Genomic DNA, 20,478 nt, shown 5'->3' on the forward strand with positions numbered 1-20,478 from the left:
AAAAAGATAAGAACGGTATGTATAGCACTGGTTCCCTTACCTCTCCATATTGTTTTGCTGCAGCCATGCTCTGTAGGCTATTTGGTAAGCCTGATATCAATAAGTTTTCATCTGAATGGCTACCGTTAATTGATGCCGCGACTAGTTCTGAAATAGTGGATTGGGCCAAAATCCTTTCTGACACTCTATATACGGCAGTTCTCCACTACCGTTCTAAAAGATCTTTCTCCCAAAGGGCCTATCCTCCTTTTTATCTGTTTGCCTATATAATGGACTCTGTCTGTCTTGTATCGAAATTCCCTACTATGGGTTGGAAATGGACTACCCAAGACCCATTGCCCATTCATGTCTATCATAAAGTCTTATGGGATTCCCAGTTTGCCCCTCATTTTTACCAGATTTGCCATGGGCTCATATTGCCCATACACAGAATGATATATGATAAGGAACCCCCAAGGTGCTCTCCCGAGGCCCAAATTGACATCCTCCCCATCGAAAGATGGTTTGGGGAAGAATGGTTTACCTATATTCGAGTTTTTGGAAGCACTGTACCTCCACATGTCCTACCCTTGTATGTTCCTGATAAATTGTTGGCCCGGGAAATTGCTTATCAAACTTGTTCTGAAGGCGGCTTAACCAAGGAACTAAAGGACAAAAAGAAGGCCATTTGGCCTCCATTTCCCGTCACTTGTGGGGTCTTCTCTTTGTTCGATGTAGGACACGCTTTTGATGAAGTGGAGAATGTGACGTGTCTCCAATTATTTAAATTCTCATCAAGACCATTCGACCCAAATAAAGTGGCCCAGGAATTTAAAATCAACAAGATAAGGGTATTCTCTGGGAAGAAAGATCCGTTTGATGATCTCTTTCTGAATAAGAACTCGCTCAAAGAAGTTTTGCAAGAAGCTCAGTCAAGATTGTCTCCAGACGACCTTCGGAAATTCACGTTGTACAGAGAAAGAAGACTGGCTAGTATTCCACTGGAAGGACTGCGAGTAGCTACTAGAGAACCGACTCCAAGCATCAGCCTCAGCGAAAACTCCAGCGCCTCCAGATCTAAGTCCAGTGCCGCAAAAGAAATATCTGAACATCCTGAAGAGTCTGTGCGCAACAAAGAGAAGAACGAAGAAACAATCAAAGACACAGCTCAGTCAAGTACGATGGCTCAACAGCAAGTTATCGCCTCGCCACCGAGAGAGGTTCCCCCTCCTGTCGTCGAAACACCTCTTGTCACAGTGGAGTTGGATAAAGAATGGGACACCTTCAATGAATTAATTAATCTTGAAGGTCAAGCCCCAAAGACACCTGTGAGCAATACACAGGTGGTGCAAGAGGTCGTCTCGACCATAGTCAGTAGTGCCGCAGAAACGGAGCATCTCCCTATCGCTCCATCCTCAGAACTTCTACTCAACGTAGAAGAAATTCCTCCACTGGACGTATTTTACAGTCCCCAGCACAAAGCAGTTGTAAGGAGACAAAGAAAGAAGAGAAAACTTGAGAATGCACTATCTCTAGATGCTGAACATCTAGATGTCTTGTGGAAAGACCCAAATAATAATCCAACCGAGAATCTCACGAAACTGTCTCAGATTGCAGGAGCATATGCTTCTGCAACTATCGACAAGGCCTCTGAAGTCTAGCAACTTCTAAAAGAACATGAAAATCAAATACAACTGCTACAACAACAGTTGCAGCAAGCCAATGCGAACACTGAAGCCTCCAGACAGCTCGAAAAGCTACAGGAAGACTTTCGCCAGATGCAGGTAAGCTATCAAAGAAATCTTGAAGAAAAAGAAAAGCAGCTACAGACGGTGCAAGAAATGCATAAAGATGAACCTAAGCTGTCAGAGTTCATTTCAGAGTCCATCTGTTTGAACGACCAACTATCGCAGCAACAGGAAGATATGGTACGTAGAATATCACAGTGGAGGCATTTTTGTGAACTAAGCGACAAGATCACCAGCCAGGTGGTGGAATTGCGGAACGACTATGACCAGGCCAACAGAAGAGTAACAGAATATCTGACTTGGCAAAATGACGAGGAAGGGAAAAGAGCAGGAGCACCCAAGATTAATGAAAATCATAAGGAGCTGCTCTTTAATAAATGGGATGAACAAATCACACAGGCGGAGCAAGCAGCAGAGACAGCGGCGACACAAGCGAGCATCCTTATCGACTGTGTAAATGAAAATTTACATAGGGCTAATTTGATTTCAGAGACCACCCCGGGGTACCTACCGAGCATGTTGCAACTGGAGGCAGAATGGAGACAGAGAACGCAGGCAAACGGGAAAACAATCCAGGCATTGGCTAGACTAAATTGGGAAAGTTACTGGACTTACTTAGTTAAGCCGCACAGCCAATGCATGACGGTAAGATGCATCATGAACGCAACCGAGAAGGTAGCGCCAGCTCTTATGGATGCCGTTTTCGCAGCCCAGCTAAGCACATAAATCAGCCAGCCTGCTCTTCTCAAGCCTATGCTTGACAGCTGCAACTTCAGAGACCAAATTCAGAAGTACTTTCATTTAGAATGTTGTTTTTTCCTTTTTGACTAAATTAGAAAAAGGGCGGTCATTTGAGAACCGTATCCTCAATTTTTGTAATATACTATTATTAGGATTAGATAGTAGTATTTCAACCCTTCTCATTGCATTGGAGAAGGGTCCAGAAATTTGTCAAAAACTTGTCCTCAGAACATGCACTTCTGCACCTCAGAGGAGGTTTTGATGAATGGAAGGATCGGATCTATTTATATTTGCAACTTAATGTCTGCTACTGATGTTGCATTTCTGTACTCTTAGTAGGCGTTCAAAGTAAGTAGAAGTAGATCATTATTGCTTGAAGTTTGTGAGTAGAAACTAGTCATAAATGGTACTTTTATCTCTTGTCGAATTTCTACTGATTTGCTTAAAGTGATATACAGCTGATGTTATTTGTATGTTAATGTATAGATTTATGGTTACCATTTGGCACTTTTGTACGGTGGAATCATCTGTTTATGTTTGACATATGAATGATTTATCATGTGATATGCAGTCCACAACTGTCCTGTTTAACTTCTTATGCAGAATGGTTTATCTTAAAAGGTTTATATTCTTATAGTAACTGAATAATCTTCATTACCAGTTATTATATGAAATCTTTTTAGATCGCATGATGGAAAGGATATATCCCGGGTTAGCGTAGGTTGTATATGTTATTTTTATCCTGATTTTAGCAGCTTATAGTTGAATGATGAGTTAGATTAAAATTAGTTCTCAAAAGCTCTCTAGAAACAGCATAAATCAAAACTTACACACACACACACCCCTTGCATCGGGAAGCTGGTCGTCGGACCCGCTACTCCAAACAGGTAAGGAGCCGCCAACCAGGTTCCGGACCGGGTGGGTATCCCCCTTGTTGTTGACCCGATTTCGGGGCCCTCAACATATTTGGCGCTAGAAGGAGGGCCTGAACATATTGTCTGTTGGAATGTTTTAATTATAAATCTTGAAACGGGATGGCTACTCACAGAGTTCCTATTTGGAGTTGCATCCATGTTCCTGCTTCTTCCAACACTCCACCAGATGTGGTAAGGCTATTGTCTCAGGTAAAGTTCAATGGTAAGAATAATTCTTCTGCATTTCATCATGCCCTGCAATTCATTCAAAGAGTTTTGAGTTCTGATATTCAAAAAATTGACGAAGGCGTTTTATGCAGGATTTTTACTCTTACATTCACAGCGGAAGCTAGAAAATGGTGCAGAAACCTCCCAGTTGCATCAGTTCACAGCTGGGACCAATTCGTTAGGACTTTCATCTTGGAATTTGATTGCTATGAATACGACCAGGTATATGATGAAATCGACTATCTGCGGAAAGAAGACAAACCCGTAAGGGATTTCAATATGCGATTTCATCTTAAATGTCTACAATATGACCTCGAGAATGAGCTCACAGATGAAGAATCTTCAGATTATGATGAGTATTTCCTACCTCCTGTACCTGACCAAACAGAATTCAGTCTAGGAGTATTGCATGCTCTAACACCAGAAAGCGAAGGCGAAAGGACTGAAAGGGAAAATATCCTGGCACTAGAGGATGACTTTGACATAGAGTCAGACAATATCATTTCAAATCGACAAATGCTGATGCCAAGGTTAGATCCACCAACTGTTTCTCTTTCAAAAAGTATCGACGCAAAAGGGTATGATCTAAAGCCCGGTGCTTATAGTGAATCTGATGAACGAGATTTATTTGATGTTGTCAAATGCGTGGTTCCAGATTTACATTTTTCTCTTTACCCCAATGTTTTTAGTGATGGCGATTTTTCCCCTCATAATATTAAGCATATTTCGACGGACACAGAGGGTTATTCAAACAAACCATCATTGGGTTTTCAAAATAAAGAGACCACTTTAACACAACCTTTGATCCATATTAAACAAGAGCTGCCTTACCTCCCTCGTCTGAAAACATATAATGAAAAAGAGGAACCTAGGGGACACTGTAAAGTCTTTTGTGATAGTCCCTTCGCCGATCGTGATGATGTTGAGTTATCACAAGTAACTCAACTAGGGTCGGATGAAAAAAAACATCTTAGATCAGGAATTATACCAGTTGACCCTCATCTCAAAGCAAAAGCTCATTTGAATAATGTTACTATTCAAGACGATACTCCGATCTATGATTCATATCAAGAGGAAAGCTTCATCCCTGTTCGCAATCATAACTCAGTTCCTGATTCACAAAACTTGGCCAGTTCTTGTGAAAAGCAAAAAGTCACAAATAACTCCCAGTTGTGCGATACCACTATTTGTACAAATACCCAATCATTTCTTTCTCACTCGCGTTCATTTTGTACAAAATCGAATTTCTTTTTAAATTTTCAAATTTTTGATAGATTAGATTTCAGCGATTTATATATAAGAACTTTCATTTCAAACGAAATCGCTAAAAACTCAACGTCAACAAGCAACGGGTTACAAGCCATCGAAATTAAAAAACCCATTTCACAATTTGACTTGTTATCCCTCCTATTGAAAGATCACCAAATCACAAAAGAAATCCATCCCGATTTTTATGATCCAATAGGTACTCAGTTAGAAAAGACCTCTCATGAGAAAATAAAATCAGACAGAATTCCAATTGAGTTTGTAATTCCTTATTCCCTAGCCAACAATTTCGATCCAAGAGAAATTTGATTCTTTTTACCAATGCTTGGAAAATTCAGGCGGCTAGGGATAATAATGAATCGTTGGTTCCATTGGAAATATCATTTTACTTAGTTATTTCCTGTATATAATTAGAATAGGAGTAGGAGTAATTTAGCTAGGTTATTAGTTTTGCTTTCAATAATTGATATGCAAAGTTAGTTATATTCTCTACATAACCCTAGAGAGTGTTTGCCTCTCTCAAATAAGGTTTGTTCTGACTAAGCAGTATTTGACATTTACTAAAGACGCCTTGTCTCTGTTGAAGATTTTGTAACTTCGGCTCCTATGAACAGCAAGTCTTTTGAGAATTTGATCTTTATTATCAATAGAACTTTAGCCCAGAAATGATGATAGTTTCAGCTCCAAAAAATTAAAAAAAGCTATCTCAGTAAAGAATTCGTTTTAGGTCAGCACAAGGAAAGGTATCAATATTAAAATAAAGATTCTCTGTGAAAACAGCCACTACCAAAAGCAGCCCTATCATTGTCGTCCAGAACTTTCTTAAGGAAAGAGAATTTGATTTCCTTCCTGCTGAAGGGAAACACGACATTCAGAAGAACGACCTAAAAAGATGCTATATCTCAAAGAATAAGAGGTCTCATCACGAGCCGACTTATCATGATCACAGATATTATAACTTGTTGACTTTGCCAAAACTGTCTACCAAAACAGGGCAATGACTCAAGATTGTTGCAATCAAAAGACAAGGGGTCTCATCACGAGCCAGCTTGTTCAGCAAAAGTATAAATCAAGTGAATGACTGTGTCAATAATTTGGCCACCAAACCAAGACATTGTTCTTTAGAGAATAAAAAAAAAAAAAAAGCATCAAAAAGGGATTTTTTCTGAAAGAGTTGTAAATAACCTTAAGCAGGATAAAGGATCATTCCTGGATAATAGGTAACCCTGTCGAGGCTATGGACGCTTGCTAGCAGCAGTGGCTCTACCTGCGACAAAGGAGCATTCTTAAAAAAGGGTTGATACATAAAGAACACTTTATTTTTATGTTTTTACAAGACCGAGTAATGACTGACCTCAATTCGAAAACAATCTGGGAATGCAAATAATTGAAATAAAATGGGGCTGAAACAAAACATCATTGACGCTTTGAAGTATCATTTGTTTTTATCTTTTTATAATAAAGTTCAAAATTCCTGAGAAATTTTTTAGGAGTCTGAAGACGTCAATAGAAAAAGAGCAGAGATAACTGGTTCTCCCAAGTGAATCGCCAATTGTTGTGGCCAGCAACAACCCCCCCCTTCATTCAATCTAGTATCAGCCACGATGCTTGAATGAATGGGGACCCTTAGTTAATTTTTGGAAAAGCAAGGATTTCATTCTAAAGTACGAACATACACTTAGAAAAGGTTTCTTGAATGACTTAAGCCTAAACCTGTGTTCATGAAAGCAAATCTTTAAGGTTGCATCACAAAGGAATGAGAAACACCTTCATTTCCCTTCTAAAGACCAATATGCGCACCGCCTCAGTGTTAATAACAACATCGCATCGCAACATGCTAGAACCCATAAAGAAAAGCTTACAAACCCACTGATTTGCGATATTGCGATCGCATATCACAGAAATGAGGCAGACAAAGATTTGGCAAGCATTGAGTTATTGCGATCTGCGATATGGCGATCTGCGATATTGCGATCACTACTATTTGCGATTACGTGACATACAAGGGTACGTTGGCAAATCATAAAAGCACCTTAGTACGAATCCCTCGGGCGCGCCACCCAAAGAAAAGCCACTTACTATAACCTGACTTGGAATTATGCGCTTTTAATGATAGTAATAAATCAGTTGTCAGTTATTAAGTGGAATAATGACGCGTGCCTTAATGCGGATTTGCTTCACGTAAGGTGGCGTATCTAATTTATCTCTTGCATTTAAAACTCTCCCATCACCTTTTTGATCAATCTTTCCATTTCAATCATAACCTGCAGGAGCAAAGTGTGAAGGAAAAATCAGATAGAAACGCTAAGCGAAATGGGGAAGAAGAACAAAGCTCAAAGCTCAGAAACAAGAGAGAAGGCCAAGGAGACGGCGCCCCTGTACACAGATACTGCTTGCAATAAAGATGCAGTTATCTCAACATGGGAAGGCATGTATAGGCTGTTAGAAGAAGAGAACCCTAGAATAGTCAAAGTAACTGCTGCTGTCGCGGGTGCATCACGTCCTTCAGAGGCATCCCTGGAAGACCTAGCGTGCTCTTTCCTCCATAGGATAGCGGCAAGGCCGAAGATTCTACCGTATACAGACATGATCAAATGGATTTTAGATGATGCAGAGTTACATCATAGACAGTTCAAAGTCCGGGGACATGGGCTCGTAGGATCGTTTGTTGCTCAAGACCTGAAGCTCATGTATCATCTTCCTGAACCACAAGCGACCTATAATGCAAAGTTTGTCAGGAAGTTCACAGTAGAGAATCTGGACCTATCAGACACTACTAAGGAATGGTCAAGAAGAGATGAGCCGTTGAAAAAAGATAAGAACGGTATGTATAGCACTGGTTCCCTTACCTCTCCATATTGTTTTGCTGCAGCCATGCTCTGTAGGCTATTTGGTAAGCCCGATATCAATAAGTTTTCATCTGAATGGCTACCGTTAATTGATGCCGCGACTAGTTCTGAAATAGTGGATTGGGCCAAAATCCTTTCTGACACTCTATATACGGCAGTTCTCCACTACCGTTCTAAAAGATCTTTCTCCCAAAGGGCCTATCCTCCTTTTTATCTGTCTGCCTATATAATGGACTCTGTCTGTCTTGTATCGAAATTCCCTACTATGGGTTGGAAATGGACTACCCAAGACCCATTGCCCATTCATGTCTATCATAAAGTCTTATGGGATTCCCAGTTTGCCCCTCATTTTTACCAGATTTGCCATGGGCTCATATTGCCCATACATAGAATGATATATGATAAGGAACCCCCAAGGTGCTCTCCCGAGGCCCAAATTGACATCCTTCCCATCGCAAGATGGTTTGGGGAAGAATGGTTTACCTATATTCGAGTTTTTGGAAGCACTGTACCTCCACATGTCCTACCCTTGTATGTTCCTGATAAATTGTTGGCCTGGGAAATTTCTTATCAAACTTGTTCTGAAGGCGGCTTAACCAAGGAACTAAAGGACAAAAAGAAGGCCATTTGGCCTCCATTTCCCGTCACTTGTGGGGTCTTCTCTTTGTTCGATGTAGGACACGCTTTTGATGAAGTGGAGAATGTGACGTGTCTCCAATTATTTAAATTCTCATCAAGACCATTCGACCCAAATAAAGTGGCCAGGAATTTACAACCAACAAGATAAGGGTATTCTCTGGGAAGAAAGATCTGTTTGATGATCTCTTTCTGAATAAGAACTCGCTCAAAGAAGTTTTGCAAGAAGCTCAGTCAAGATTGTCTCCAGACGACCTTTGAAAATTCACGTTGTACAGAGAAAGAAGACTGGCTAGTATTCCACTGGAAGGACTGCGAGTAGCTACTAGAGAACCGACTCCGAGCATCAGCCTCAGCGAAAACTCCAGTGCCTCCAGATCTAAGTCCAGCGCCGCAAAAGAAATATCTGAACATCCTGAAGAGTCTGTGCGCAACAAAGAGAAGAACGAAGAAACAATCAAAGACACAGCTCAGTCAAGTACGATGGCTCAGCAGCAAGTTATCGCCTCGCCACCGAGAGAGGTTCCCCCTCCTGTCATCGAAACACCTCTTGTCACAGTGGAGTTGGATAAAGAATGGGACACCTTCAATGAATTAATTAATTTTGAAGGTCAAGCCCCAAAGACACCTGTGAGCAATACACAGGTGGTGCAAGAGGTCGTCTCGACCATAGTCAGTAGTGCCGCAGAAACGGAGCATCTCCCTATCGCTCCATCCTCAGAACTTCTACTCAACGTAGAAGAAATTCCTCCACTGGACGTATTTTACAGTCCCCAGCACAAAGCAGTTGTAAGGAGACAAAGAAAGAAGAGAAAACTTGAGAATGCACTATCTCTAGATGCTGAACATCTAGATGTCTTGTGGAAAGACCCAAATAATAATCCAACCGAGAATCTCACGAAACTGTCTCAGATTGCAGGAGCATATGCTTCTGCAACTATCGACAAGGCCTCTGAAGTCCAGCAACTTCTAAAAGAACATGAAAATCAAATACAACTGCTACAACAACAGTTGCAGCAAGCCAATGCGAACACTGAAGCCTCCAGACAGCTCGAAAAGCTACAGGAAGACTTTCGCCAGATGCAGGTAAGCTATCAAAGAAATCTTGAAGAAAAAGAAAAGCAGCTGCAGACGGTGCAAGAAATGCATAAAGATGAACCTAAGCTGTCAGAGTTCATTTCAGAGTCCATCGGTTTGAACGACCAACTATCGCAGCAACAGGAAGATATGGTACGTAGAATATCATAGTGGAGGCATTTTTGTGAACTAAGCGACAAGATCACCAGCCAGGTGGTGGAATTGCGGAACGACTATGGCCAGGCCAACAGAAGAGTAACAGAATATCTGACTTGGAAAAATGACGAGGAAGGGAAAAGAGCAGGAGCACCCAAGATTAATGAAAATCATAAGGAGCTGCTCTTTAATAAATGGGATGAACAAATCACACAGGCAGAGCAAGCAGCAGAGACAGCGGCGACACAAGTGAGCATCCTTATCAACTGTGTAAATGAAAATTTACATAGGGCTAATTTGATTTTAGAGACCACCCCGGGGTACCTACCGAGCACGTTGCAACTGGAGGCAGAATGGAGACAGAGAACGCAGGCAAACGGGAAAACAATCCAGGCATTGGCTAGACTAAATTGGGAAAGTTACTGGACTTACTTAGTTAAGCCGCACAGCCAATGCATGACGGTAAGATGCATCATGAACGCAGCCGAGAAGGTAGCGCCAGCTCTTATGGATGCCGTTTTCACAGCCCAGCTAAGCACAGAAATCAGCCAGCCTGCTCTTCTCAAGCCTATGCTTGACAGCTGCAACTTCAGAGACCAAATTCAGAAGTAATTTCATTTAGAATGTTGTTTTTTCCTTTTTGACTAAATTAGAAAAAGGTCGGTCATTTGAGAACCGTATCCTCAATTTTTGTAATATACTATTATTAGGATTAGATAGTAGTATTTCAACCCTTCTCATTGCATTGGAGAAGGGTCCAGAAATTTGTCAAAAACTTGTCCTCAGAACATGCACTTCTGCACCTCAGAGGAGGTTTTGATGAATGGAAGGATCGGATCTATTTATATTTGCATCTTAATGTTTGCTACTGATGTTGCATTTCTGTACTCTTAGTAGGCGTTCAAAGTAAGTAGAAGTAGATCATTATTGCTTGAAGTATGTGAGTAGAAACTAGTCATAAATGGTACTTTTATCTCTTGTCGAATTTCTACTGATTTGCTTAAAGTGATATACAGCTGATGTTATTTGTATGTTAATGTATAGATTTATGGTTACCATTTGGCACTTTTGTACGGTGGAATCATCTGTTTATGTTTGACATATGAATGATTTATCATGTGATATGCAGTCCACAACTGTCCTGTTTAACTTCTTATGCAGAATGGTTTATCTTAAATGGTTTATATTCTTATAGTAACAGAATAATCTTCATTACCAGTTATTATATGAAATCTTTTTAGATCGCATGATGGAAAGGATATATCCCGGGTTAGCGTAGGTTGTATATTTTATTTTTATCCTGATTTTAGCAACTTATAGTTGAATGATGAGTTATATTAAAATCAGTTCTCAAAAGCTCTCTAGAAACAACATAAATCAAAACTTACACACACACACACCCCTTGCATCGGGAAGCTGGTCCCGTTATCCCCAGTCGGACCCGCTACTCCAAATGGGTAAGGAGCTGCCAACCAGGTTCCGGACCGGGTGGGTATCCCCCTTGTTGTCGACCCAATTTCGGGGCCCTCAACAGGACCATAGTTAGTTGCAAATGGGCCATGGTATTAGATAGATGGTATTAATGAGAACCATGGTACTAACCCATGGTATTGCATGTATAAATCCTATATAAAGGATAGAGACTCCCCATTGAGGAGTGTCGTGTCTTATTTTGTAATCGAGCCCTGCTCTATTGGAGGTTGCCCCCTCGAAGAGGAAAGTGAACATTGCTTTCCTTTCTGAATAATAAAATACACGTTGTTATTTCTTATTGTTTTGTGTTCTGGGTTATATTTCTTCACGTATTTGGTATTCTAGTATCTTCTCGCAGGTCAAGAGCATAACAAGTGGTATCAGAGCACTTTCCAAGGCCAGGGGATCTCCATTATTAGCAGATTTTTTTTTTTTTGGCCAGAGACGTGTTCCGACGTCTTTAAACCACAGGATCTGTCATTGAGCACATAAACCTACGGATTTGGGGAGGCATGTACACAGGAAATACAAGAGGTGGTCACGCTTGTTGGACTCCCTTGTAACCCTTGTGGGTACCCCTTCGAGTAGTAGCGCATTAGATAGAACTGCGCATGGACTGTCTTCCACATACCCTCTGGGTATATCAGAAGCCCCCTAGGCTCACCTGAAACCTCGCCGTAGATAAACCATCAGCCGTCTTGCTGCTACAGTACACCGAGAACAGCACTCGGGGAGATTACTCGCGCATACGATAGGGTAGTCGGGTAGTACGGCTAAGGGTATGGTTGATCCTCCTTAGTTAGTGCCCTGAAAGATTGGGCCGAGTACTACTGTTGGACCCTTATATCTATTGTGATCTATAGCACCTGACACTCCTTGAGACCATAGTTCCCTTGTCTCTCTACAAATCGCCCATCATCTTCTTTACCAGGTCAGATCTAGCAAGATGGGTTCTATTGCAGCAACAACAATCAGATCCGCCGTTCAGATCTAGCAGAAGGGGTTCGGTCGCTGCCACATTCCTACTTGCACTCAGTAGTAGAGGGTTTCGCAGATAGATCTGACTATTTGTGCAGGGAGGCTTGTGGCTCCTATACGTTGGGGTGGATCTCGTAGGACATTGGTTAGGATTAACTTTTCTGAAAATTGGCTACTGCAGTATTCGTAAGCAAGGAGTAAAAATCTTTCCTCTCAGGACACTTATAGGAGACTTAGCCCATAAGAATCGGGATGACGGGCTGAGCAAGGTGGTACCATTCACTTGTCAGCTTAAAATTTTTCGGGTGGTCCCAATTTTTTATTTTTTTTCCAATAATGACAAGTGCACCAGATCTGTGCATGGTACAAACCAGAGCTCAAGCTATGGCCAATGAGAATATAGACACCCTTGAACAAAAGTTGGATGAATTACAAAGCAGATCCAGTCCTTAAGTGACGCAATCACAAAGTGCAAGTCGAGGTTACAATTAGAGGCATATGCTTTTAATGAAAACCATGAGGGCGAATCTATCCATTCTCTTCACTTTTATGGAAACCACCAACAATCCCACCCTCAACCACCCTAGCTGGACATGTATAAATTTGATGGCTCTCATCTGACCATATGGCTATCACAAATGGAGCAATATTTCACATTGAATCACATCAGAGATGATGAGACTAAGCTAAGTGTGGGAAGCCTTTACTTGGACCAAGAAAGATGGCAATGGTGGCAATGGCATCAACGATGCTATGCAAGGCCAATGACTTGGTAGATATTCTCAAAATCCCTTTCTGATCGCTTTGATCATGAATCTAACTTTTTGGGTCGTCTTACTAAGCTCAAACATATAGCCACAGTACAAGAATATATTAAAGCCTTTGAAGCATTAGCCTTCCGCACAGGAGGTCTAGCAGATGAATTCTACTTGGAATGTTTTATCAGTGGTCTCAAAGACGCCATACAAGCCCACGTTCAGATGCACCACCCAATCACATGGCTGGCAGCTTGCACGACAGCTCGTGAAGTAGAATGCACATTAGCAGCCCAGTTGACTCATCCAAATTTCCTAGCCAGGGGATGCTCCACTCAGGCTCCAAGCACTACCCAAACACTTAAGTTCCAAAAGGTGTCACCAGCAGAAATGGTGGAAAGAAGAAAGCAAGGATTGTGTTACTACTGTGATGAGAAATACTCCCCTGGGCATAAATGCAAGGAACTCATATTCTTTCAAATTGATGCTACTGATCACAGTTCATCTGAGGAAGCCCCACCCTTTGAGGGACCAGAGGAGGAAGATGAGGACAACCAGATGGACAATGAGCTCCCAGCTACACCAGAAGAGCCAATTATCTCGCTCCATACTTTGGCAGGCATTTCTTCTTCCCAAACTCTCAAAATCAGAGGTTTTATTAAACATCACCTGTAGTAGTCTTGATTGATAGTGGTAGTACGCATAATTTTATCCACCAAAGAGTTGCCGAAGCAGTGCATTGTTTTGTCAGAGCAGTCTCTAATTTCCAGGTCCAAATTGCCAATGGGGGGACAATGAAATGTGACGGCCGCTGTGAAAATGTCAAACTTCAGATGGGGGATTATCACCTAAAGACCCACATGTTTGCCATCAACATGGGTGGGTGTGACATTGTCTTGGGTGCTGAATTGCTTTGCACACTCGGCCCAATCACAATGGATTTCCAGGAGTTACATATGAGCTTTAAGCATAATGACCACATGCATACCCTCCACGAACTCCAGGCAGGTGCTCCTTCTATCATCAACTCACATAGGATGGAAAATTTGTTAAAAAAGGGCCACCATGGAGTTATAGCCCAATTTAATGCCATTCAGGCCTTCAAGCCCACTTCTCTTCATATTCATCCTGAGATGAAACAAGTCTTAAATAACCATCTACAGGTCTTTGACAAGCCTCATGAGCTTCCACGCTCGAGAGGGGAACATGATCATAGCATTACTTTGGTCCCAAGGGCACAACCGCCACATGTGCGCCCATGCGGATATCCTTTAGCCCAAAAAAATGAAATTGAAAAAACCATCAAGGAACTCCTAGAAGCTGGTGTCATTCATCCTAGCATTAGTCCTTATTCATCGCCTGTGGTCATGGTGATCAAGAAATATGGGGAATGGCGTATGTGTCCAAAATTCAGGGCCCTCAACAAGCTGACAGTCAAAGATAAATTTCTCATTCTGGTTGTTGATGATTTGCTGGATGAACTAAATGGGGCTCAATTCTTTACTAAGCTTGACCTTCGCTCAGGCTATCACCAAATTCGCATGAAAGAAGTAGACATTCCAAAGACTACTTTCAGAACTCATGAAGGCCATTATGAATTCCTGGTCATGCCATTTGGTCTTTGTAATGCCCCATCCACTTTTCAGAGCCTCATGAATCACTTGCTCAAACCATATCTCAGAAAATTTGTCCTTGTTTTCTTTGATGACATCCGCATCTACAGCCTCAGCTAGAAAAACATCTTCAGCATGTAGACCTGCTCTTGCAACTGCTCCAGAAGCATAAATTATTTGTCATGAAAGAAGTCAAGTATTTGGGCCACATTGTGGGGCGTGAAGGCGTCAGAGTGGATCCCAAAAAGATCTCAGCAATGCAAGATTGGCCTCAACCAAAGACCTTGAAGAGTTTGAGAGGATTTTTGGGTCCCACCGACTACTATCTCAAATTTTTCCACAATTATGGTCATATTGCTAGACCCCTCAATCACCTTCTCAAGAAAAATTCATTCCTCTGGAATGATGAAGTGCAACAGGCATTTATAGCTCTCCAACATGCCATGTGTTCCACTCCCGTATTGGAACTACCCGACTTCACCAAATCTTTTGTGATTGAAAGTGATGCTTCAGGTACGGGGATTGGGGTTGTCTTAATGTATGAAGGTCATCCCTTGGCCTTCACTAGCCAACAACTAAGTGGAACAAATTTGGGACAATCTACCTATGAGAAGGATATGATGGGCATCTTACATGCAGTGGACACCTGGTGACCATAATTATTGGGGCGACATTTCCAAATCCACACAGACCATCAAAGCCTTAAATATTTTTTGGAGCAATGCCTATCCTCGCCACAACAAAATAAATGGCTAGCCAAAATGTTGGGATATGATTATGAGATAATTTACAAGAAAGGGCGCATAAATGTTGTAGCAGATGCTCTATCATGCCAATTTGAGGAGGAAAGAACCCTGCTAGCAATCTCTCTTCCCATTCTAGAGTGGATTGAAGAGGCTCACAAGGAATGGTTTTCACATCCTTCGCTCTCCCAACTCATTGATAAATTGCAAGTTGATCCAAATTCCACAGCGGGCTACTCTTGGCAAGATGAGATTCTTCACTACAAGGACAAAGTATTGATATCACCAACATCCACCCTCAAAAGTCACATTTTGGCAGAGTTGCACTCATCTCCCACTGCAAGCCATTTAGGCTTTCAGAAGACTTATGCTTGGACTCGACGTTCATTCTTTTGTACATGTATGAAAAAATACATTCTTAGTTTTGTAGCTAAGTGTGATGTGTGTCAGCGCCACAAAGGAGACACACTTAAATCCCTAGGCAATTTACAACCATTGCCCATCCCTGCCTCAATCTAGACAGAGGTTTTTATGGATTTCATTATTGGTCTTCCAAAGTCAGGCAACAAGTCAGTCATCATGGTGGTCGTGGACAAACTTTCTAAGTATGCTCATTTTTGCACCCTACCCCACCCTTTTACACCCGCTTTGGTGGCTCAATCTTTCATGGAACAAATCCTCAAATTGCATGGCATGCCCACTTCCATTGTGTCTGATTGTGACCTAATCTTCACCAATAACTTTTGGCAGGAACTCTTCAAGCTACAAGGTACCCAACTACAACTCAGTACTTCCTGTCATCCCCAAATGGATGGTCAAACTTAAGTAGTCAACAAATATCTGGAGACCTACCTCAGGTGTTTCACTTCAGAAAAGCAACATCTATGGGTACAATGGTTACCTCTAGCCGAATGGTGGTATAATACTAACTATCATGCCACCACCAAGATGACTCCATATGAAGCAGTTTATGGTCAACTCCCCCCTTGACCTATTTCTTATATCTCGAGAGGCTCTAAGGTACAAGCAGTGGATTAACTCCTACAGAACCATGCAACTATGCTTGCCCACCTCAAAGATAATCTCCATCAAGCTCAAAATCACATGAAGCAACAAGCAGACCAACATGATTCAGAGCGCACATTTCAAGAAGGGTATTAGGTATTCTTGAGGTTGCAACCATATAAGCAAACATCACTCAAAGACAAGGGTTGTTAGAAATTATATCCAAAATTCTACGGACCGTATCAAATACTTCAGTGCACCAAAGAAGTAACCTACAAGCTAGCCTTGCCACCACTACAAAAATCCATCCCGTCTTCCATGTCTCATGACTCAAGAAAGTGGTGGGGAACGATTGCAGAATTCAAACCAGTCTACCGGAATTGGATGAAGAAGGTTCAATCTAGCTCCAACCTGAACTGGTTCTTGACACGCAAGAATGGCACCTGTGCAGCCGCACGATCAAGGAAGTCCTCGTCAAGTGGAAAAACACCTTTCTAGAAGATGCTTCAGCCTTGAGGACAAGGCTATTTTTATGGGGGAAGGCATGTTAGGGTCCAACCCTAACCCCTTTATTTATGTAATAGGGTTGAGTCATAGTTATAGTTAGTTAAAGAGTCAATAAAGCCCATATTAATAATTGTAAGTGGTTGACCCGCATTTAAAGAAGGGACCACAGTTAGTTGCAAATGGGCCATGGTATTAGATAGATGGTGTTAATAAGAACCATGGTACTGACCCATGGTATTGCATGTATGAATCCTATATAAAGGATAGCGACTCCCCATTGAGGAGCGTAATGTCTTATTTTGTAATCGATCCCTGCTCTATTGTAGGTTTCCCCCTCAAAGAGGCAAGTGAACATTGCTTTCCTTTTTGAATAATAAAATACATGCTATTATTTCTCATTGTTCTGTGTTCTAGGTTATATTTCTTCACATATTTGGTATTCTAGTATCTTCTTGCAGGTCAAGAGCATAACATGCAAAAGAAGAGAACAAAATTTTGGGATCTCCGACCTGGTGAATAAGACGAGTAAGTTAAAGTAGAACCCTTCCCAACTTCATAACATTCATACGAAAATGCCTGTGTTGCATGGGTACCCGCACCTGGGGGTGGGGTTCTCGAACCCGTCCCGGGTTCCCGCACCCAAGTACCGGATTTGGGTACGGGTTCTTCCCAGATGAAACCAGAAGAACCGGGTTCTTCCATGAAGAACCGGGTTCTTCAAAAAAAAAAATTGGGTTCTTTTCCTTTAACGGGTTCTTGGGTGCTTGGGTTCTTCGGGTGCTTGGGTTCTTGGGTTCTTCAGGTTCTTCGGGTTCTTCGGGTTGGGTTCTTTGGGTTCTTCGGGTTCTTTGGGTTCTTCATAAAAAAACTATATTAAAAATTTAATTTTCAAATAATTTCTTTTTATTGAAATTTAAAAAATAACTTATAACAAAGGTAAAACTTATAACAAAACCTAAAAAACCCTAAATCAATTCTTGTAAATCAATTTGGAATGAAACATTCTTCCACGGTCCTTACCATCAAAACTTGTGTTGCACGGGTACCCGCACCCGGTTTTTTAAGTTTTTTACAAGTCTTGTTTTTTAAGAATTCTTGTAAATCAATTTGGAATGAAACATTCATTCCCGAGCCAAATAACCATCAAATTATAAACTGTAAATGCACACATACAGGTTCAGACATTTTCGGTCAAAACGAAAGTAGGATTGAGACCAGCCATAAGTTGTAATCAGCTGATGCTGTTAAATGACGAAGGGCTATTTTGGACAATGGCTAAATTAAGTATCAAAATCTGCCAATTTCTCATAGCATTCTGATAACATCATGTTAAGATTAAAACTAGGAAAATATGCCTAAATCATATATGGTCTCTACAGACTTGTACACCAAGTAATCTCTAAAAACTGCGAAGATGTTTTATGTTTAGATAATTAATATTCAGGCAGAGCTTCGCACTCAAAGACAAACTATCCCTCAAGCCATCAGATGGCTGCTGTGCATTTTATTGGGAAACAAAGACTAATAAGCGTGTTTTGTGGAAGGGTAAGGCTGCCACTGTTTTTGGGATTGATTTACCACAGAGCACACCATGCATGGGGCAGGTGGATGATTAGACATCAAGAAAATTCTAGACCACTATCAGGTTGAGAAGAATCTCCTATGAAAAAATTGTGTTTTTATATGGGAGAGACTAAACATTCAAAGCAAAGTTACAAGCTCAAGCTCCAGCCAGAATGAGCAATTTCAATAAGGAGAGAAGCTGTCTTGAAATTAGAGCAGGAGGCAGAAATGCTAACACTCCTTGGCTGTGTAGGAGGAAGGGTCTATACGACCACAGCTTGATTCATTGATAGGCATCCTTGCAAATGAACCTAAGCTGTATAGTTATTTTAAAGCCTGTGTGTGACAAAATCTGTCCCAAGTTTCACTAAAATAGCTGAGTCTAGCATTTATGCTAGTATGTATTTTGAATTTTCAGTTTTAGTAGTAGCCTTGAGCTCTCTCACATAGCTGTCACAGTGTCATGGTTACACGGAAAAGATTCAAAAGAACAGTTTTTTGGTGATAAATTTTGAAATTTAAATGTCAATGTTGAATGTTCAATGATGTGCATGTTTAAATGATTATCATTAAAGTTTTCTTGTTTAAAGTTGAAAAAATATACAAATTCAAATTTCATATATATTATTAATTATTAATTTATAATTTATAAAATTTAATTATTAAAATTTAATATTATTATATTACCCAACGAACCCACACACCCTGTTTCCAAAAATTCCGTCCCCGTCCCCCCCCCCGTCCCCGTCCCTGCACCCACGTTTCCTGGCAACATAGGAAAATGCTACAGTTAAGTTTGATCATGTACCTATAAAAAAAGTCACAAACAGAATTAGTGAACAGTGATAAGAATTGAATAGAAAGCACAAAGAAGAGTTTAGTAGTTAAAGGAATAAGAACAGAGAGGGTTATAATAAAACTACTTGAGATTAAGATACAAAGGTCCAAGTGACTTCGCTACTGGTACATCAAAAATAAAATATTATCCACTATATACAAAATGAGGGATATTGTTTCTAGTTGTGTTAAATGTATAAAAAGAACAATAAAAGATTAAACTGTGAAAACTAAGATATGCCCAATTGTTTAAACCTAATACAAGGTTACACGCAAATGAAGATTGAGTTTAACAATTTTTACTGAAGAAAGAAAATGATAATTTCAATGCTAAAACCAAAATACAAATAAACTTTGTAAATGATTGTAGTCACATTCAATAATCGAAACTAGTAATTGGTAACCAAGGTCAAAGAAACCTCAATCCAAAAATTAATACCAAAGCACATGAAAGAATAGTGCCCTCGTTTAACAAAGAAGATATATTTGAAATGGGTCCTTGAGAAAGTTGAAAAATAACTTGAGACAGTAAACATAGAGGGTTATTAAACCCTTCCTAAAAAAAAATCCAATGTTATTAGAATTATGATAGTGAATTCATATAATAATTACATGAAAACAGTAAATAAGGGTTATGAAACCCTTGAAAATTCCTTTTTCTTCAATATTGCTAACTATATTACTATCTGTTAGAGTCGGTCTGGTCATCCCTCGTCAGAGATCAAAACTCTTTTTTCATTTCATGTTTAGGTGTCCATTTCGCTCGATCAGTTGCATTCCGTTAGGAGCATGCCATAAATCTGTCAGAAGGGATTTTTTCATTCATCCCCCTCATGCTTTACACTGTTGGCTCAGGTCTGTTCATCCAAATCAAGTCTTAAAAGTCATTTGCAGCCCTGTTTCAGTTTCTAGGTCATAACAGTCATTTTAGTCATTATGTCTAGGGTTAGTCAATTTGGTCTTCGACAAAGTCTAATAAAGCCAGCAGGCCAGAGGGAGGTCCTTGATAAGTTGTTATTTCAAAGATTTTTATCGTCATATGGATGGATTATGACTTTTCTTCAAAACTCTATTTTGAAGACAAGTCGACATTTTGTTTTTTGTAATAATTTTCCAAAATTTTCAGTTCTTGAATTCTTCAGGTGCAGCCCTGGTCTCCTTTGCCAAATTCCATGTCAGCTATTCCTGCAAAAAATTGCCAAAAATTCATCATTTCAACCAAAAATCAAGGAGGAAACAAAAAGTCAAAGTTCTATTAATTGTGAAAGAGTGTAAGTTGCAAAACATTACAAAAATGGGTTTTAGAGAACCAAAAATCAAATTGATGTCTTTATAAAGGTTTTGCCATGAAGATGAATGTCATTTTGCATGCCAAGGTTGGCAAAAATCATTTCAAAGCGAATTGGGTGA

This window comes from Pinus tabuliformis, chromosome 1_2 (genome assembly GCF_031772625.1).
Source record: "Pinus tabuliformis cultivar Carrire ecotype Pingquan chromosome 1_2, CPIR1, whole genome shotgun sequence".
Taxonomy (NCBI): Eukaryota; Viridiplantae; Streptophyta; class Pinopsida; order Pinales; family Pinaceae; genus Pinus; species Pinus tabuliformis.